Source organism: Pinus tabuliformis, chromosome 8, assembly GCF_031772625.1.
Source record: "Pinus tabuliformis cultivar Carrire ecotype Pingquan chromosome 8, CPIR1, whole genome shotgun sequence".
Lineage (NCBI taxonomy): Eukaryota > Viridiplantae > Streptophyta > Pinopsida > Pinales > Pinaceae > Pinus > Pinus tabuliformis.
The window spans coordinates 142,578,542-142,592,089 of NC_142294.1; the positions used below are offsets into that span (position 1 = coordinate 142,578,542).

The 13,548-nt window shown below is 34.3% G+C and overlaps 2 pseudogenes across 1 annotated transcript; both read left to right on the forward strand.

The window, feature by feature from the left end:
- The first annotated feature begins 2,460 nt into the window (after positions 1–2,460).
- Positions 2,461–4,204, forward strand: LOC149234518 (expansin-A7-like; annotated as a pseudogene). The gene is made up of 3 exons (XR_016268219.1): positions 2,461–2,985; positions 3,339–3,654; positions 3,748–4,204. The product of XR_016268219.1 is annotated as an expansin-A7-like (transcript).
- Positions 4,205–10,465: 6,261 nt separating this feature from the next.
- The window catches only part of LOC149234519 (uncharacterized), a 44,318-nt pseudogene continuing 41,235 nt past the window's right edge, over positions 10,466–13,548 (forward strand).

Consider the following 13,548-nt stretch of genomic DNA (forward strand, 5'->3'; position numbering starts at 1 on the left):
AAGGAAACTAAGATATTATAAGGTGGTGATCAACCTCAATTTTCAAAACTATAATGATTTATCTATCTTCACTAGTGTTAAGAAGAAAATGAACATTGCTAAGATAAGAACTAATTTTCATGAGCTTCATAATAAAATTGGGTGTTGGCCTACTCCCAAAATTCCATGGGAATAAAGAGTTTGTCATTTGTGTGATACTAAGAGGGTTGAAGGTGAAAAGCTCTTTCTCTTAGATTTTCAAACTTATAGTAAAATCCATTCTACTTTTCAAATTATTTGTCACACTACCAATCTTCTTGACATATTAAGACAAAAAAACTATGGTGATCTCATAACACTTCTCTAACTTCTCTTCAAGCATAGAAATAATATGTTAATTTTTTTTTATTAATTGGTCTTAGTGGACATTAATCATAATCATCATCAATTAAATTTACGAAACAAACAATTTAGATCGTGTTGAAAATGTAAGTTCAAACATAGTCAAAATAATCTAGTGTTATTGAATTAATAAAAACTTTATAATATATATTTTCTTTTGTAACGAGAGGAATCAATAACTGGGTTAGTCTCGTACTCATGTGACAAGGGGTTGATTCTGACCACTACCACTATAACTCTAGGGCCTACGACTTGTCCTCCTCTTCGTAGATCAAGTTACTTCATGGGGATTGAACCTTGGATCAATTTCATACCACTTCAATCACCAATTGAGCTACCCAGATGACTACTTTATAATATTTTAAATAAAATAGATAATAATAATAATAATAGTAATAATAATAATAACATTTAACATGTGTTTTAATTTTGTATATATTCTTGTTGGTATAGTTGGAGTGGTGGCCTTAGCGGGCCTGTGAAATTTTGACGATGCATAGGCAACATGGTAGAGCAAGAAGAGGAATTGGCCCATGGGGGTTGAGGGAAAAACATAGAAGGGATGATGTGGAGTTGGAGGAGGAGGTGGCTCATAGTCTAGTTCTCACTCCTCGCTGGGTTGATCTCCCCCCACCCCTTGACACTTTAGAAACTCAGGTGCGACATGCCACTCTTATTTTACAGTGGTGTGGACAAGACCGACATGATGACAAAAATGCGATCATCAATTTTATGAATGAACTGCAACGTAACCAAGGGAACATGCAAGATTGGTTGGCTACATTATAACGGGGCTAGAGAAGAATGTATGAGAAAATGGAGCATATCGAGGGGAGGTTGGCTCACATGAAAACTCATGTTCATTGTGATTTCAAACCTCCCCTATCACGTAGTAATGGAAGAAACTATCCAAGTCCAGTAAATCCTTTTGATCCTTGATATTTCTGGGTTGTATCTTTATCTTAGGAGTATTTTGGCCTTTTTGGTCTTTCCATTTCTAAGTTTTCGATTGTCTTTGGCATTTCATAATTAGTTTAAGTGTTTCTCTTATGGCCAACAAATCTAGTAGGAGTGAGGCCGAAAAAATTGGGATAACTAAACAACTATGGTGTAATCTTTTGATAATTTATTAAACATATTTTGACTAAAAAAATTATATTTATTAAAAAAAGGATTTGAACAAAATTCAAACATTTTCTTCTTGTTAAATTGGTGTTCCAGTACATCTAATAATTTAGCTTCTTTCCCCAACTTCCATATTAGAAAACAAATTAATAATACCACATATACATATACAGACTCATAGAGTTTCTTTGATAGAGCTAGTCAAAATTTTGAAAATGTTTGTATATTAGATATATACTTTATCTGCTAAAAATTCACTATTTTTTTAGCAAGGCCAATATTGGTCCAAACTCCAATAACCTTTGAACACTTCAGGCTTTATTTGGCCCTATTGAAATTAAATCATAACCTTGGAGAACTTTAGGCTTTATTTGGTCCAATTGAAATTACCTCATAATAAAGGAATGCCTACAAGTTGATGGAGATTCAACTTTTAAAATCAATTGGATGAATGATGCCGTGTAAATAAATGACTTTGGTCCATCCAATTTGGCCTTGAATTTGAAAAAACTTTGCTCGACATTTTGAATCAATCACCTTCATATACATCTTTCGGGATTTAAATAAACTAGTTGAGAAGTTATGCAGGAAAGATATTGATGTTCAGATCAATGAAGATGGACATTGAGGAAACACATTATTCCATACAAAGTTCTTCCATATATTCAATACAAAGTACTTCCATATTTTTGAGTTGTCAACAAGTCTGTATTGAGTATAAGAGTAAGTCTGTATTGAGTATAAGAGTATTTCTAAATAGCAACTTTTTGATTTCTTTTTCCAAAAAGCGTGGTGAGGGTGGAAAGAGATTTTAATAGGTTCCAAAAAATATTTTTGGAAAAAAGAAATGTTATTTGAAAATAAATTTAAAGGGATAAGTTATTTTTATCACTATAATTGTGTAAAACTAATTTTGATCCATTAACACAGGATCAATCATACATTAAGAAAAAAAATTCATAAAAATACAAACATTTCCTCAAATTCTACCCAAAAAAATTTACTCTTTTCTAAATAGTTCTTCACATAAATACAGTGGGGGCAGCGCCAATGTTTTATTTATGTAAAAACCAGCCCAGTACTGACTCGCATCGATACCCTCTTCCTTTTTCTTAGAGAAGAAGAATTATTGGCAGAGGTTGTTATGATCCTATCTCACACTGATCCGACATCCCACCTGTAATTCTAACGCTGATTTTATATTCTATTTGTATTTCTCACCCCGATTCGTAAATATCGAGTGAAGCCTAATTTGCAGTACCATTTATTTGTTCAGATCAGGCAAAGAGATGAGAACGAAGGAAAATCCATGAAGTCTCGAATTTCTCCAGTAGCAATGCTGACTGCGTTCTTTACTGTGATCAGCAATATGCGTGTAACAGAAGCTGTGGGTTCCTACAGTCGGTCATATCAACTAGGGCCATGGACATTAGCTCCTACAACATTTTAGGGGGGATGAAACTGCATCAGCAACTATGGGTAATTTATTGCAGATTTGGAAATTTTAGATGTAATGTAGATAGCAGGAATATTTCGGAAATTTTGGGAATATTTGAAAATTCTTGATGGGAATATTTTGAAGATTTGAAAATATTTCAAAATGTGATAGAGTAGCAATCTTAAATCATTGACTTTATTCATTAGTAGATTTGGAAAATATTTAGAGAATTTGGTAAATCTATGGTAAATGGCAATGTCAAACCATTAACTTCACTCCTGTAGTCTTTGAAAATATTCCCAAAATCTACCATCCAGTTAAATTCAACTATAATTTATTTAATAGTATGTGATTACTGAGTGAAATGCCGAGTAATTTGATGATTATATTGCAGGTGGTTCTTGTGGATACGGGAATTTGTTCAACAATGGCTGCGGCACTCAGACAACGGCTCTGAGCACATCGTTTTACAATGGAGGATATGGGTGCGGGCAGTGTTTCCAAATAAGGTGCGTTCAGTCAAAATGGTGTTTTCTAGGCTCTCCCATCACCACCATCACTGCTACAAACTTGTGTCCTCCCAACTGGTCTGGAGATTCCAACAATGGCGGATGGTGCAATCCTCCTCGCCAGCACTTTGACATGGCCAAGCCCGCGTTCATGAACATAGCTGACTGGCACGGTGGCATTGTCCCCGTCATGTATCGAAGGTTCGAGCAATTCCATAGCCATTTCATTTTCCTACTATCTTTTTCTTATTGAATGAATGTGAATGATCATGATAGTATTGCCGGTAATTGCAGGGTTCCGTGCGCAAGTAGTGGGGTATAAAATTCCAATTCCAAGGGAACTCGTGGTGGCTTCTGGTGTACGTGATGAATGTTGGGGGTGCAGGAGATGTGAGTGCCGTGGCTGTGAAAGACAGTTATACTGGGTGGTTGAGCATGAGCAACAACTGGGGAGCGTCTTATCAAGTTTTCACTCGCCTGCAAGGCCAATCCCTGTCCTTCAGAGTCACCTCTTACACTACAGGAGCCGCCATAGTTGCTTACAATGTGGCTCCTGCTATCTGGAGTTTTGGAGGAACTTATCAGGCTGCAGTCAACTTCCGCTGACATCACATCCTAAGATATGATTTGAAATTTCTTATGATGTCATTTAATGCAACGTATTTGTAATATTTCTCTCAGTACTGCATTGATCAACATGGTCAGTTATTTGCAATGTGAAATTATGTGTTGTTTCAATACTGGTGGAAAAGCAAAGGATGAAAAACACAAAATTCACGTAAAAATAAATTTTTATTAATTACAAATTTAATTCACATACATGTATTGTTTCTTTTTTCTTGTTTTTTTTTTTTTTTTAAGGTCTTTTACAAACAAAGCGGCATTGCTGGTGATCCCTATGATTTAGTCGTTAACTATTGTGTGCAAAATTGACGTATTTTACTCATAAAATATGTCATGTAGTTTACTGTATCATTGAATTTATTGAGTATGAGTGGACAAGATGAAATTGACCCATATTGCCAAGTGAAAGAAGAGAAGTTTGTCCTATGAAAAAACATGATTGATATTCATACTTATTCTAAATAATTATGAAGTGGGAGAATCTTGTGAAAACATAGAATTGTTTTTAATATTGTAACATCAATTTCTATTTATAAAAGGAAATGTATAAACAATTGCCAAGTCTAATCCTTGTTTTTAGGCACAAAAAATAGAAGTTACTAGTGGTCTTGAATAGGCATTACTTAGGAAAAACCTATTAAGTACAAAAGCAATCAAATGTTTCATTTTTAGGTCACATTTTTTGTTTCTCACTAAATTATTAATTTCTTAAGAAACCTTTTTCTATTTGAGTGTTTCTTAAAGAAACCATTTCATCACTAACTTCATTTTCAACAAAACTATTTAAGTTTGGTGTGAAGTTGTGGATGTTGAAGTAGTTGTGTGGACATAATAATTGATTGAGAAAAACCAACTAAAATTGCATTGAGATTCATCTAAACATATAAGAAGGACATACATATCACAATGTAGTTGAAAATGTAAATAATCCCTGTGAATGGTTTTGAAAGTAGATTAAAAAGAAAGGTATTTTTCTTTGGAGTATTCAAAAATATTGTCCTCTATTTTTCATGGTGATCTATAGACATTGAACCAAACAGATACAAGGAATTTAAAAGTAAGAAAAAATGTGAAATAAGCACATAAACATCTCACTAAACAAACCTTTTGAATTATAACATGCATACAATTCAGTTGCAAAACATTATAAATATGATATACTTTTATTATGAGTCCATTCATTCAAGTAGTCTTTTGATTTCAAATCTTGACTACTCTAGGAGTTTTGGCATTCCTATGTTGGCTCATGGATACATTTCTAGTCATTTGTTCATGAAGTTGGTTATGAAGTCTTGCTTTCAACATTTTTTATTGGTTTCAAATCCAAAACTAAACCATCACTAATAAATAATTAATTTGATTAACCATTCTTAAAAGAAAACAACACCATCTAAAACGACTCAATAGTAAAAAATAGATTTTCACCTGATGTGAAACCATTCAACTTTACCATTTTTCCTTAAATTCAAAAAAAACCACATTTCCATAAATTCAGAAAAGACCATATATATTAGGCAAAAAATTAATAGCTATTAGTATCACTACTCCAAAGGATATCTCATTATGATTAATATTCCTCTTATTCATAACCAAGGAGTAAATCTTAAGGCACCTCTAAATTTATGCCTCTAAGGTTAAGGCAATGCTATATATGGCAGCGTTCACATGCACATTTATAATTTGATTTGGTTGCAATTACACTTCAAATTTCACATCGAACAATGAAACTCCATTGCCATAAATCTTGGATTGGCATTGATGAATAGCCTTTGGAAAAGGCAAAAGAGTTCATAATTATTTTTATTGATTTTTTTGCGTCCAGCTAAACGTTTCCAGGTTACTATTTGATAACTTCCAAACTTCAATTTCCAATTTTGGTGTTGAATATTGCTCATTAATATCACACTTCATGTTTCAAAAAGTACAAACTTGAAAAAATACAGACCTATTAAATATATTGACAGCTAATACGTTGATAGCTAACTGCATAGTGCCAAATACAATGATGATGCAATAAAATTCTAACCAATACATATGCAAATAAATAAATTAAATTAACAATAAATAAAAATAAACTCAAATGTTAGAATGTGAACTTTGTGAAATCACCTTTAATTCTTGGTGAGCTGACGAGCTAATTGAAGATCAACGTCAACACAAAAGCGAATGCGTTACTACTGCCTGCAGTAAAGTAATAACAATAACTCAATTAAAAATATATAAAAGCCACGCTTACTAAATATGAAATAGTGCAGACTTTAAATTGACTTACCTTTTCTCTAACTAACTACTCTATACAAACTCACACTCACTTCTAATATTGGGCTCTACTTTACTCAACTCTCAACTCATCTCTTGTAGAGCATGCTCATGAGAATAATTACAATTTTTAATAAATATTGCACCAATTTGACATTTAAAATTTGAGAATAATTACCATTTTTAATAAATATTACACCAATTTGATATTTAAAATTCGTTTTTGTATAAAGTTGAATCAAACAAACAACACTAGTGTTATAGAAAGATTGGAAACGGCTGTTGTTTCAATGATCTTTTATTATACAGAATAAGGTGTATAAATAATGTCACTAGCTCTGTTGCATGTGTTAGTAAAGTACTCTTTGACTATATGGCAATTTTTTTGGGTAACATTGAAAGAATATTCTGACCTATTCTTCTTTTCTGCGTGCATCGGGTGCATCATGTATATGCTTTTCCACTGCCATGTATTTTTGGGGGTATATTTAATATTGTGTTGAAATTTAGAAGCTTAGAAAAGAATTGTCCACTAAACTTGCTTAGGAAGTGTAAATAATTTATTTTAAAATATCGAATTTGAAGTTTATGTTTTTAGGTGCCATGAAATAAGAAAGGTGATTATGTCTTATTTACGTACGAACTATTTTATCTTGGGTGTTCTAAGATGTATTTATAAATTCTTTAATATCTTATCTTAGGCTCTCTAAGATGTATTGATAAATAACATTTTATAAATTCTTTAATATCTTATCTGAGGCTCTCTAAGATGTATTGATAAATGTTTTAAAATTTCGTTTAGTGGTAAGATGTTTAAGAAGCGTAAGTAATTTATTTAAAAATATTGAATTTGAAGCTTTTGTTTTTAGATACCCGGAAATAAGAATGGTCTAGTTGGAGGGGGTGTGAGTTAGTATAAAAGGTGATTATGGCATTTTTTAATCGAGAAATATTTTAAGTGTTCCAGGATTTTGCTCATGAGATGTATTGATAAATGTTTTAAAATTTTGTGTTCCAAGATTTTGCTAACGAGATGTATTGATAAATGTTTTAAAATTTTATTGGTATTAATAGGTATGGAGTAATTTAGTTATTTATAATAAATGTTTTAAAATTTTATTAGTTTTTTTTTCCAAGGAAAAAAGCGAACTCTTTTTATAAGAAGTAAAAAAAGTTACAAAGTACATGAGTTAACATTCGATACAAAAACGCCTGTGGGAAGGCAATATCTCCTCTGAGGAGGATCATCTAACACCCCATGCAAAGTGCTGATCAAAAAAGCAAGCTGAACGCTGCCCGAGCAGCCATATCCAAAGAGATAAAAACACAGAGAGTATAATCAGAGTTCACATGGGCCTCCTTACAAAAGGAAAACAGCCCATAGCACAACTGAAAATTTGCTGTCATCATCAGCTCTTCTGAGAGAGCACCATATAACCAGGTTTTTTATAAACCAACAACAGAAAAAAGAGACCAGGAACTGCATATGCCACTTGTTTCATAGACAGAAAAACAAAGCATCTGCTGAGAATGAAACCAAAAAGGACCGATAAACCAATCAAACATAAGGAGGCTGATCCGTCACATGGATCTGATCCAAACGCTGTTCAGTTATCCGCCAAGAGCCCACAGCCTGTTGCAGACCTGCTTTAGAAAGCCCGTCTGCTTCTTCATTGGATTCCCTGTAGATATGATCAATGTAAAAACCATTAAAGTGATGAATTAATGATTGAATCTCCTCTAATAATGGAAGCAAAATATAATGCTGGCATCTAAACTTCCCAGTAACCCAATTAACCACATTTTTGGAATCTCCGAAAATCTGAACTGTGAGAATATTTTTATGGATTAGCCAGCAGAGAAGCAGTTTAAGGGCCGAGAGTTCCGCAAAATTATTTGTGCCCACGCCAGTTCCCACTGAAGCCTTTAAAGAATGGGATTGGTTTAAATGAATGCTGATCCCTGCCCCCGTGATATTGTCTTGTGCTGCACCATCGAAAAAGGCCCATGGAACTCCCTCTCTAATTTGGAATTCCTTCCTCCTTCTATCCCCAGATTGATCTTCCTTTAAAGGAATACTGTCCAGAATTGCTTTGCTCTGGATTAAAATTTTATTAGTTGCTAATGGGTATTGAGTAATTTAGTTATTCATATAATGATTTATTTTGTAGGTTTGGTAGGACTACATTTTTATCATGTCTAATTTTTCATTTCGATTGGGGATAGCACAAGATTTGAACCCAAGATTTTTGATTCGGTGAGACTTCATTTCCACTGCCATTGTGAATTGAGCTACCCCAAGCCGAACATTTATATAATGATTTTATTGTAAGAAGTTTTAATAATTTATTATGTTAATTAGTAGAGTATGTATGTTTTCATAGACTTGTAGTCAAATCACTACCCCGAGGTGAGTCCTTTGTCCCACAAACAAGAGGGTATCATACAACAATTTGGTGTCTAGCAATGACCTTAAAATTGGATTATATATATATATATATATATGCTTTTCTCACAAAAAATATTTTAATAACATACTCCTTTGCCATTAATTCAACATTATATAATTATATAATTATATATTTAATAGTATTAAATTTATATTTCATAAAGAAGTTAAATATATATAATATTTCATTATATATCTTTTTCTTATTTTTGTTTTTCAAAAAACTTTCATTATATTTTTAGGAAAGTAACTTACAAATCGATTTCAACAATCCCCACTCTCTCATTCTGACCAGACTTGTTGAGATTGGGGACTGGAGAATACCATAGAAGACATTATTTTCAAAAGACATTCTAATTTTAGCATACTAGGAGTGGACCAAAAGGAGACCAGAACTAACAACACATCAATGAGGGGGATGGGGGGGTAGTACAAGGGGAGCTGCAAAGTAACCAACATGATCATGCATATGGAAATCAATGTGTTCCATTTGCACTTCCAAGCTGTGAAGGTGGTCATTAGTGTGGCAGTGGCTGTTCCAGAATTTCATTTTGACTATATTGGATATCATTGAAATAGGCCATAATTTCATTACAATTTTCATACCTGTGGTCCCTGAGAATGTCCATATTGATTTGAATATTTCGTCGTTGCTCTACAATGGATTCCATGGTAGCAGGAGCCACTATGTGACCTAGAGAGCGAGCTGGAGAAATAGCTTCGACATCCTCAGTTTCCTGACTTATCGAGTTGGCAGAGGACAAACGATGGCCTGTCTCAGGATACCCTGCCTGGACATACTGCCCCCCCCCCCCCCCCCTCCCCCCAAGCGAGGGTGACCCCATTAGTGGGGATTATCGATTTTGGCAGAACTTGACTTCCAATTGTGAGAAGCGTCTGAGGGGAAATGTTCACATAACCTGCAATAAGAAATATAATAACTAGGACCAAGAAAATGATTCCTTGAATGAGTGTACACTAGAACCCCAACCCCACAAGCTATGAAATAGGAAGGGAAATCATCCGCCTAAACCGGAGCGCTGTACTGGGCATACCCCACCCACGATCCTATTGACCCACTGAAACAGACTGCACGACCTCAATCAAACATAGGGGAAAATTCAGTAACGCTGACCTAGAATGGGCACCCAAACCACCAACAAAAATGACCAAAGACCGAGGTGACACCCCCACACCAGTAGAAACTAGATAGAATTGTTGATAAGGAGCCGACAACATAGCAATTACAAACAATCAAATATACAACCCTCCAACTACAATGAGATGCAGATGAATTTATAAACGCAAAGACCTTACCCCACGCAAAAGATGGGAGTTTCATGAGCTTCCATTTTCTTGGTGAGGATGTGTAGCAGGCTAAGTCATGGAATAGACTCGATGTCTCGTACGCTTAGGTAGGTTCCCAGATCCAAGGACAAAGCAGATGACATAACCCAACCCAAGCCGAAATACCACTATCCTCCACTCCACCCCTCAACCAAGGACAAGACCCCAGTGAGCCACCATGGAACCAGACCTGCACACCTCTATTCTCCTCCCGACCCAAATTCATTGCCCAAGCATCCAAACTGAAATGAAACACTCGCCAAATCTTGAATTTAACAGTTGAATGTGCAAGATAGACCATCGTGCGAGGGAATTGAATGCAGGGAATCAGGGATGGCGCATGAGCGAGGATTTAATGACCACGTGGAGGAGAGGCAGGTGCCAATGGCCTCTCATGTGACAGATGTAAATGCTATTGATCACCCCATCAGGGGATTTCATTATATATCTTAATATGAAGAATTATACCTTATCTTTCTTTAAAATCTATAAAAAAATTATTAATATAAATTTCATATATATATATATATATATATGTTTTTTTTGTATTATGTTCTTATTTTAATTACATTTTTTTATTATTATCTTAAAACTATAGTATTCTTATGTTTAATTTTTTATTTTTTTAAATCTAATATGTATTTTTTTCTCTTTAATGTATTAATATTGATACCTTTATATTGATCTCTCTGCGATAATAATTTATGATCTCTCTGGGGTAATAATTTAGGGTGATGTATTTACGATTTCTCTGCGGTAATAATTTAGGGCGATGTATTTACGATCTCTCTACGGTAATAATTTAGGGTGATGTATTTACCATCTCTTTGCGGTAATAATTTAGGGTGATGTATTTACGATCTCTCTGCGGTAATAATTTAGGGTGATGTATTTACGATCTCTCTGTGGTAATAATTTACGATCTCTCTACGGTAATAATTTACGATCTCTGCAGTCATAATTTATGATCTCTCTGCGGTAATAATTCACAATCTCTCTGCGGTAATAAAAAAGGGCACATGTGTCTGCGGTCCAGCTTGCTGATATCAGGTGCACACATTCCTTATATTTTTCTAATACATATCTGCTCATATATTTTCAAGTATGAATAATTCACCACAATTACCAAAGATTACCAAAGGTAGACCTAGCACAGTTACTCTACAGAGCCTCTATGAGTATATAGAGTCTTTAGAGAAACGTAGAGAAGAAAGAGAAGTCAAGCTACAAACAGAGTTAGCAGCCATGCTGGAAAATAAATTCACATCTCTTGAAGACAAGATCCAAAAACAAATAGAAAATAAAATAGAACTATTGGAGAATAAGATGGAGGCAATGGAGACTAGGTTGCAGGTTATAGAAAAAAAAAACCAAGATATGAACCAAACATCCTAGCAAGTAGATGTTGATACTTTAGAGAGTCTTAAAATGAAGGACATGATTAAAGAGCTAGAAGAAAAAGTTAATAGTCGTCTCACCCTAAATAGTGTGGCAGCTAAATTAGATATCAAACCAATTAAAGATGGAACGTAAAAATTGATAGAATTAGACCATGAGCATAACAAAAGGGCCTTGAACCTTATAATCTTTGGTTTGAAAGAGGAGGTAGATGAGGATACTTTAGCCATAGCCCAGACAGAATTACATAACAGATTACAAATTGAAACAACGTGTCTCCTTAGGGCAACAAGGTTGGGGAAACTAACTAAGAATAAAGGAAGGCTGATCCGAATAAAGGTGAGCTCTACTTACCATAAGTATGACATACTTAGTAAAACCTCAAGTCTAAAAGGAACGAGAATATTTATAAATGAAGATCTCATTCCAGAAGATCAAGTAGAATTGAGAAAGGAGGTTCAAAAGGTAAAGGAAGCTAGGAAGGAAGGAAAATGGACAATAATCAGAAATAGAAAAGTCGTTATTTGATATAGAAACCAAAAAGATAATAATAAATAGCAATTTAACATGCTTCGGATTCTTTCTTGGAACTGTCGGGGCTTTCCATGGAACAAAGGCCCCAAGCTAAGTTGGATCTCGAATGATGTTGATATTATTTTGCTTGTTGAAACTTGGGAGCACGAAGAATCTAAGGTCCCTAACATAGATGGCTTTACATTATGGTCTACCTGGAATAAGCGATCCTCCTATAGAGGCATTGGGGGTATAGCTTGTTACATTAAGAAGAACATTTCTCCCCATGCTAGGATTTATAAAAATGACCCTTACAACCAATATAGTTGGATAGAAATTACTGACATTTATGATAAAAAGACCTACATAGCAATCTTTTATTTCCCCCCCATCAATTCTAACTTCTATAAGAAAAAGAATCTAGATAAAAATAGTCCTTACAATGGTTTAGAGAATGATATTTCTAGCCTAAGGAATGAAGGCAATATCCTTTTAATGGGTGACTTTAATGCTTGAACTTCAAGCAACCAAGCTATTCTTCTAAGCAATCATTCCAAACCTAATCCTGTTTGGTTAGATAAAGACCTTCCTTTGGCTAGCCGGTACAAAAGGAGCTCTGAAGACCTTGGGGAGAATTTGTTTGGGTCGGAGCTTGTTAAGCTCTGTAGTGCTCAGGATCTCATAATTTGCAACGGTCTAAAGAAGTGGCCCAATTCTAGCTAGATGACCTACATCCATGGGCTTGGTAGCAGCGTGGTAGACTATGTTATCTCCGATCTCCCTCTATACAACGAAATAACAAATTTTGACATCTTAAACGACCACGAGCCTGACTCTGATCATAGGCCTTTACTTATAACTCTCAATTTTGTCATGCATAGAGATCCCATAGAAGATAATCCTTATAGCCAAAAGAAGTTAATCTTTGATATAAATAAAAAAGATCTCTTTCTAAATGAATTAAAAACTAATTTGCTTCATTTATCTAGTATAGACAACATAGAAGATCTCTATCATAATTTTACTACAACCCTCTCATATTCTATTAACAAGTTCTCAATTGAAGTTTCAAGTAATAAAAGAAATAGCAAAACCAACCCATGGTATGACAAAGATTGTAAAAGTGCAAGGAGAGCAATTAAGGAAGTTGTTGATGAATCTCTTAAAATTGGCAAGATAAAAATATACAAAGCCCTAACTAAAAGGAAAAAAGGCAGTATATTCGTAAAAGACAAGAGAATCTCTTACACCTCTCTAAGGTAGCTCCTAAGAAATTCTGGAGGCAGATTCTAACTAGGAAAACTAAAGATAATAATAAAATTGCTTTACACGACTGGAATTCCTATCTTAAAAAGCTTTATGAATCTCCAAATGTCATGGATAACTTTGAAACCCTGCTCACAACGAAAGAAGTTTTCTCATTAGAAGACATTGATTTTGGGGTTAATCGCTTGACTAATGAGAAAGCTAAGGACATTGAAGGTTACCAGGCGGAAATCTTAAAA